This window comes from Oxyura jamaicensis, chromosome 15 (genome assembly GCF_011077185.1).
Source record: "Oxyura jamaicensis isolate SHBP4307 breed ruddy duck chromosome 15, BPBGC_Ojam_1.0, whole genome shotgun sequence".
In the NCBI taxonomy this organism is placed as follows: Eukaryota; Metazoa; Chordata; class Aves; order Anseriformes; family Anatidae; genus Oxyura; species Oxyura jamaicensis.
In genome coordinates, this window is record NC_048907.1 from 14,764,735 (window position 1) to 14,773,003 (window position 8,269).

Genomic DNA, 8,269 nt, shown 5'->3' on the forward strand with positions numbered 1-8,269 from the left:
AGACTGGGAGGTTAAGGTCATAAATAATTTATGATGTTTTCAGAACACAAGCCCTGTTAGCTTTCAGCCAAAATATTTAGCCCTCCTAAAAGATTTGTTGAGGTATCTGGATGCTGTAAGGGATGTCAAAACAGATGTGGATACCAAAGAGTAGTTCAGAATCTCAGTAGCTTTTTACTGGGGGGTCGTGCTCATGCTGGACCAAAGACACTTGTCAACACTGTTCAGCAAGGTAAGGCTCTAGTATCTGCACTGCTTCCTCTCTGACTGTGCACCCTTCTTTCTTCTTGAGCAGTGGAAAGGTTCATTACTGCCTTCTTTCTCTGGTCTAATCCAGCATGGGAAGACAGCTGCAACTTCTTTAGCTCATGAGATTTTTTGTTTACAAAGGCAAACGAGTTTCACAATAAAGACATGCCAAGCTTAGAATGCAAAAATAGTGTTAAAAAGATTAAACTGGTCAGAAATAGATTGCAGTAACAAGCATGTAGCTTTAAGTAATTAAGAGATTTGCTGCACTTCTAATATATTTTCCCCATCCATAAAAAAAAAAAAAAAAAAAAAAAAAAAAAGCTATGCATCTGTTTTTTTACTTTCTGTATTTACACCATGTAGGCAAGTGCATGATGTATCACTTAGTGAATGTGCTGCTGTTACAGAGAAAATGTGAATATTCCCAACTTCTTTACTGATGTGGTTGCCTCAGTGTTTCTAGCCTCTGCTTTTTCTTTCCTGGAAGGCCAAAATGCTGGTCTAGCACTATATGTTCTTACCTTTCATTAAAGGGATTTCAAAGTAAGATCATATAATATTTTTTTTCCCTCCTGTGAAAATTGTTAGTCCTCTAACTGCAGAATTCCTAGTATCTATGCAACCTGCAGTTACAATGCATTTGAATATCATATTAGTTGTCTTCTCAAACTGGTCCTTCCTGTGGCTTGAATTTTTAATATGGGGAGCCTTGTTTGCTATAGGCTAACTCAGGTCCTGGGAAGAGGGGGGCTTTGTGCTCATAGAGGAATCCTGGAACCCTGCTTAAAAAAGAGCCTGTGAACATAAGCAGCAGGTGATTAATTGTAACAATGAGTTCAAATTAATGGCCAGTTTGAAAGGCACCAAGAGCTTGTGTGAAGTAATTTCAAATTTCTGCCATTTTTGTTTAAAAATGGCAGAAAATGAAGGCAAATGACAGCTCCCTGCAGTTGTATGTCTCTAAGCAGGCCATTCTTACCAACCTCTGGCAAGTCAAGGGAACTAGCTGACTTGCAAACTCTATTATATTGAAAAACACATACTTCCATTATGCAGACTGCTGGTACATACAGTCCTGGCTCTAATCACTAGCATTTCCTTTTAAAATACTATACATTCTCATGAGTTACAGTGACCAAGAGCCTAACAAAGTAAGCCATTGTAAAGAAACATAGCACAGTCAAATAACAGCTGAATATACAGCAAAATCCTTGCTTTGTTCCTTATTTGCCTTTGGAAATACTATGTCAAGTGTCCTGCTTAAATGAAGCTTAGTTTAAAGTGGAAGCTGTTGTTTCAGGAATGCCACAGCTCTTGGGTGTATAATAAACTTGTTGAAAGGAGCTGACTGGTTCACACTTCATTACTGAAGTGCACAGCTCTCAGCAGCACATTGGGCTTCTGCATTAGCTATAAACTTCTTTCTCCTCTTGTGCTGCCACTGTCTGATTTTTGATGCACTGTATGTCTCCACATCTGTGCAGGCAAGTCACCCCAAGGAAGTGCATCTCCATTCCGCTTCGGACTGGGTCCAGAAGGTGGTGTAGTCACATGGCTCTCAGCGTGGTAGTCATCAACACCTTCCTATTTGAGAAGTAATCAAGAATCCTGAAATGGCTCATTACATGCCTAGTGTGATCAGGTATGCTGCCAAATGTTGTAAACAGAATGAAAGGCAGCAAGAATACCTTGAACTCTTTCCAAAGCAGGGCATGCCCTTAGAAAATTTGGCTTTTAATGAACCTTATCTAAAGGAGTACATATAGCTTCTGTGGGGCAGCAAATTAAATCCCTTTAGTTATATGTTCAGGTTCTTCTGGCACAAACCCTAAAAGCCTAAAATACTTTTCTAATCTATATTTTGGTGATGCATGCTTTGGTGCTTCTCAGCTATTTGCTAAGTTAGAATGAGGCATTACAGAGGGCTCAGAGCAAAGAAAAGACTTGAGCTACCCTCTTCTGCACTGGTCCAGAACTAACCTAGAGTCAACACAGGCACCAAACACAGTATTTACAAATACACCAGGCAAAGGACCTAGTTTTATGCATTTATTTCCAGTAAACTTGTACCTAAGCAAGTGTATATACCTCCACAGTCTTACGTTACGGAGCAGTTTTAGACAAATTAACTGCATTTGCCGTGTTGAACCACAGCCTCTGTTTATCTGGTATTGGCTGAAAAGTTTTTTTGCATGTTGACTTGACAGATGTTATTGTGGAAGTCCATGCTATAGGTTTTCTCAACACTTGCTGAATCATCTTATTGTTGTTATGGACTTTAATAGCATGTCAGCATAGAATGGCCATTATCATTACACATATACAGATATGTGTAACGTGGGGTCAGAAGCAGTACCAATGTCTTCAGTGAAAAACAACTTCTGAAAATGGCCTTTTGTGCTTATTGTAGAGTGTGATTCTAGCTGACTGACTTTAATTAGTTGCTGACATCAAAGGAAAGCTCCCAATTAACATTGTCTGACTTTGGTTAAAGTCCTTAATTTTTTTTATTACACTCTTCTATGTAGCAGCCTCTTCAGTCATTGCTAAACTCCTCCAGAAGAAATATTCTTGTAACCTATTTTTGTAAATCAGGTTTTTGGAAGTGATCAAGCAATTTAGATTTAGCAAAAGATTCCACAGCATTTTCATTTAGGTGGGTCAAATTTCTGCTATCAGCTGGATAGCAGTAATGATGGCATATGTACACATGTATGGTACATGCATATGTAGCATAGAGTTAGTAAAGTTTTCACTGTACCTGGGATTAAAATGGATACTTATACGCAGTTCATACAAACCTAGGGGAAATGTAAACGAAGACTGAACTATGTCTAGACCAAGATTCCTCTTCTGTGGTTTTATTTTCCTTGCACTAGCCAGGTAGCTTTATACAGTTTCTTGGGCTTTCTGGGTTTTGGCCAATAAAAGTACTCAGAGTTGAATTAAATTGCGAAAGTAAAACACACTGTTACTCTATCTGTTGAAAATAAAATTAAGTACCTTGTCAAAACTAATTTTCTGTGGAAGGTGGAATATTTTACTGTAATATTTTACTGCAAGTGAAAAGTTGATTTATAGCCTTTAATATAGTAAATGGCAGCTGTTCATATGTGTTGAACATTTTGGAGTATTTAAAGAAGATGCTAATTCATAATGGACAGTAAAGCCATCTTATGCTTTAGTAGAGACGGTAAGTTTTCATTATGGGATTTCTGAGTATCAGTTTGTTTATTCTTCTTTTAAAAGATGCAACTCATGTTTCACCTTTTTTAAGCACCTTTTATGATGGTTGAAGTTTTCTGTGTGGAGAAAGAAAATCACAACAAACTTCACAATGAACTTCAACAAATTTCTGTTCTTAGATGGGCTCTGACATGAATCTGCACTAGACTTTTGTCCAATGTGTGTATTTCATTCGATGTCTTGATCAGTATTGCATAGTGTATGGGTCACTTCTCAAGAAGAACTGATATACATTGTAATGGACTTTATTCCACTTTAAGCTAGAAATGTCCTTAAAAAAGCAAAACCTGAACTCATACAAAAACTCACTTTACAAACTACTAGTTTTAAATTATGAAGCATGCACATATACTTGAAAATGCAGACTGTATTAATTCCACTGGAATGTGTACTCAGAAAAAAAAAATAGTCTGGAACTATAAGAGGATAATATTTTAATGCTGTTAAGTAGCAGTATGTATATGTATGCTAGACAGGGTCAGACCTTGGCCAGAACAACTTTTGTGGGCTTTGGTTGTGCTAGCAGCATTATGCAGAATACTGGCAATTCCTGACTGTATTTAAAATTGTTGTGATTCTGGTGGTGCCAAGTTTATATCCTATTTACAGCATACCATAATTCCTGCCAGTGTGATATTTGAACTAACTAATGGATAAGATTTTGGTATAACTATATTGTGAAATAGCATCATTATTTGTAATGTATGTATAAATTAGATAGTGTAGCTTAACTTAGCTGAAAATGATTGCTTTTGATTAGTCATATTTCAGCAAGATCAGAATTTTGTTCACGTGGACTTTGTTTGTTAGTTAATGTTTTTAAAGTCTACTGATTAAAAACACTTCCTACAGATAATACTATGGCACAGGAGAGTATTCTACTCTGCCTACCACAGTTTTAAATTGTAGGATTAAAAATACTCATTGTTCATTTCCACTAAATCTTGAGTGCATTACTTGGGTTTTGTATCTTCAGATCTCATTGATTTTTAAACAGACTAAACCAAGATCATCAGAAGGAATGATGTAAGCCTTTATCCATATTGCTTTATAAATCCTTAATCTGATAGGTATGGTTTTGGAAGCAAGTAACAGTATTATACACGTTAAGGGCCTCAGAACCTCCTTCACCTTGTTTTAATTTCTTAAATAAGCTGCCTCTTTTAATAAGACAACTCAATTTTGTTCCCTTAGTAACCAAACCTTTGCAGACACTGGCCATGTGCATCACTGGAACAGAAACAATTAGAAATGTGCTGTTACACTAAAAGGAATATAATGGGAGGGTGCAGACTGACAACGGTTAATTTTGCAACTTGCTCCATTTACACATAACTGTATGTCTAAGCTTTATGAATACAACATAATTCAACATGTCACCAGTTACATAAACTCTAAACACAGTCACTTGCTCTGTTTGCTACATGCTAGAGGTGCTACAGATTGGAAAGAGCAGGGTCCAATGTTAGGTAGTATGAGGGCACAGCCAGCCTTTCAGGCCTCAGACCTAATGGGTAATTGTATGTCTATGTTTGATCCTGTCTCAGTCTATCTCCTAACAATACCAGTGGGTGTTTCACTTGAGACAGCCTTCAGGATTTGGCCTATTTAGTTTGTGACAAATAATAGTATACAGCCTCTTGCCTGCCAAATCCTGAGGAAAAAAAAAAAAAAAAAAAAAAAAAAAAAAAAAAAAAGTGGTATTTATTTGTTGGCCTCTTACTTTTTCCCAAATGAATGCAGGTAATTATTTTCAGTTACACTGGTGAACGCACACACTGGTAATTAAAATTTGATCCCACGATAGTTGTTTTAAACAGGTGATTGTTTGTCTCGAAGTGTAGAATATAACTACAAAGACTCTCCTCTGTAAAGGCTCATAGTCCAATACCTTTAGTTGCACTGTATTGCAGCGTGAGTAGATCCACTGTAACCTCTTTAGTAAGATGTTACTAAAGGGAAAGGTGTCATGTAGTAAGGGTCAAATAGAGACTAAATACAACTGGCAGTTAAGGTGTCATTTATGAAAAAAAAAAAAAAAAAAAAAAAAAAAGTTTCTTCTTTGACTGTTGAGAATATTAAGTGGTAGTACTGACCAGAATTTGTGCCCAAAGCACCTCAAAATTTAGTTTCTCCAAGGCAGTTTCTAAAACACAGTTTTCAAGCCATTCATGCAATTGACTTTATCTAAAAAACGTTTCAATATGTTAGAAATGACAATAGTGATCATTAAATCACTCAAGTGACGTTAAATTGTTCCCATTAGCACAAAAGCAGCTATACCTCTGTAGTGAGTTTGTACAACTCGATCTCAAACATGGTCCAGTTGAAAACAGCAAAAGCACAGAAGCCCATCTTGATCACTTAAGTCCAGTGCTGTATCCACTGTGGGAGGCCTGATTACACCTGGAGATCTCAGGAGAGTTTGTGTTTCTGGTTTTCCACCATCTCCAAGACCTTAAGTAAAAGCTAAAACAATTTCCTGTTTTGGCTTTAGCCAAGCTATGTTGCTAGCTCTTGTGATGAGGTCATTGTGAGGAGCTTTGATTCTAGTGGGAACATAAGAGCTCCTGGAAGGAAATTCCTAACACTGAAGCAAAATCTAACCTATTCATACTGGAGTGTGAAAAGGACAGGTTAAATTCATTACCTTTTTCCTGTAACTCCAGAAAAACCTCTCTGTTGTACCTTGCAAGACAGAAGCTATTTAATACGTTCATCTGTTCAGGATCATCAACACATGTGGTGCTGGGAAAGGATCACATACTGCAGAAAGAGAAGGCTGGACCACTGTTTGCTGGGAAGGCAGCGTGGCACCCTTGGACTCTAATCTGGTAATGTGTGGTGGTTTGATCAAGGAGACACCTACGCAGTCCATATGCTGGTGATTCAGTGCAGTGCAATTTACTGTTCACGCTCCAGGGCACATCACCCACAACCCAACCAGCATATTACCATGACCAGTATGAATGCAAAATGGTTTAGAATCAGTTTTAAAAATCACATCAACAGAATGTTTATTTGTCTAGCAGAGTATGTGTCTTTTTCACAGTCTTTCAGTTGCTTCTTTTTTGAAGAGTGAAGTCTTTGTTTCAGACATCTGCCTATAGAAAATCAGTGTGCTTTTTTTAAGGGCACATTTAAAGATGAAAACTGAGGCTTGAATAACTTAGCATACAAATTACACAGATATAAAAGTTCTCTTTCATTGTCTTAACTTACAGTTTATTTTGTACAGAATTCATTATGTTATACATCTAAGACTATTATATTGTATAAATATCTTGGGTGTGATGTATATACATATTCAGTGTTATAGATTCAGCAATTAATGTATGCATTTCACAATACACTATAGTGTATTTCAGTGTAGTGCACATGATTTATATTTCAGAAAAGAGCATAGCCTCTATGAAAAATTGATATCTCATTCATAGGGTACTCTACCTTGAAATACAGTTGTTTTCCATTATATCATGGACTGTTTGTACTGTGTCATATGGCTGTAAGATTTTCTTACACATTCCCCCATATGAATTAAGAAACAGCAGCTCAAAACATTAATCTATGTGGTTGTACATCAAGAGGAGAGCAGGGCACTGGATTCCTAAATTCTTACCTAAATGAGAAAGAATGCATAGACAAACCACATGGAGCTAGTCTGTGCGATGTCCAAATGAAGTAAAAAGTTCTGAACAGATGACAACTGCTAGCTCTTGCTTCTGTATTCTGTGTGTGCCAGCTCTTCAGCTGGCATCGGTCACTCAGCTCTGACTTACAAAAGCTGAGGGTCCAGCATCAGCTTTGTTTTTACAGTTCCATTGACCCACTCCTTGCTTTCAGTATTTTTCCTGGGTATCTCCTTGTATGTGTCTTGATACTATTGTCTTTCCTAGATAGCAGGTGAAGAAACTCACCTACAGTGCCTTTTCTATACATGCCATAAATAAGATGTTCTGTTTATTCAGCATCAAATTACAGGTGTTGCCTCCCTGGGCACCTACTGAAGCATAATTCTAATTAATCTGTCAGTATAGTTTACGTTTTTTTGTTGACAATTCTAGTTGCTTGCAAACACACACATATTGTGCCTTTTAATCCCTTGACTTCCTTTGCTCAGTAATCTCAAAACTAGAGATACTTTTATCAATGTACAAAAATCTAGAGATACTTGATACTTTTATCAATGTACAAATGCTGTACATTTCTTAGAAAAGCAGAATATTATATATTCCATGAATAAAAGGCTTCCTTTTTCAAAAAAAAAAAAAAAAAAGGAGGGGAGGGGTTGATTCACTGAAAAAAAAAAAATGCATCTGAAAATTGTTTCATTTCTGGTTTGAATTATTTTTAATGATGTTGTTTTGATACTAAAATTTTGATAAGAACAACTGTACATCAACTCAAACTATATTTTGCATCTATTATATTCACATAAATTATTTTCTTTCTGATTTTGTGAAAAGTTGCATAAACTCTTAGAGCAGCATAAATCCAGGACAATTCCACTTATTTTAATGGCATTGTCCCCGTGCTACTGAGATTACTGAGATTATAATTCTCTCTTCTGTTCTTTTGTTGTACGTATTGCCATTTCTCATTTAAGAAATTTCATTTAACAACAGGTGATGTTAAAAAAAAAAAAAAAAGAGAGAGAGAAAAACAAAAAGTAAGTAAGGAAAGGAAAAAGAAGGAAAAAATGGAAAAAAGAAAGAAAAAGAAAGAGAAAGAAAGAAAGAAAGAAAGAAAGAAAGAAAGAAAGAAAGAAAGA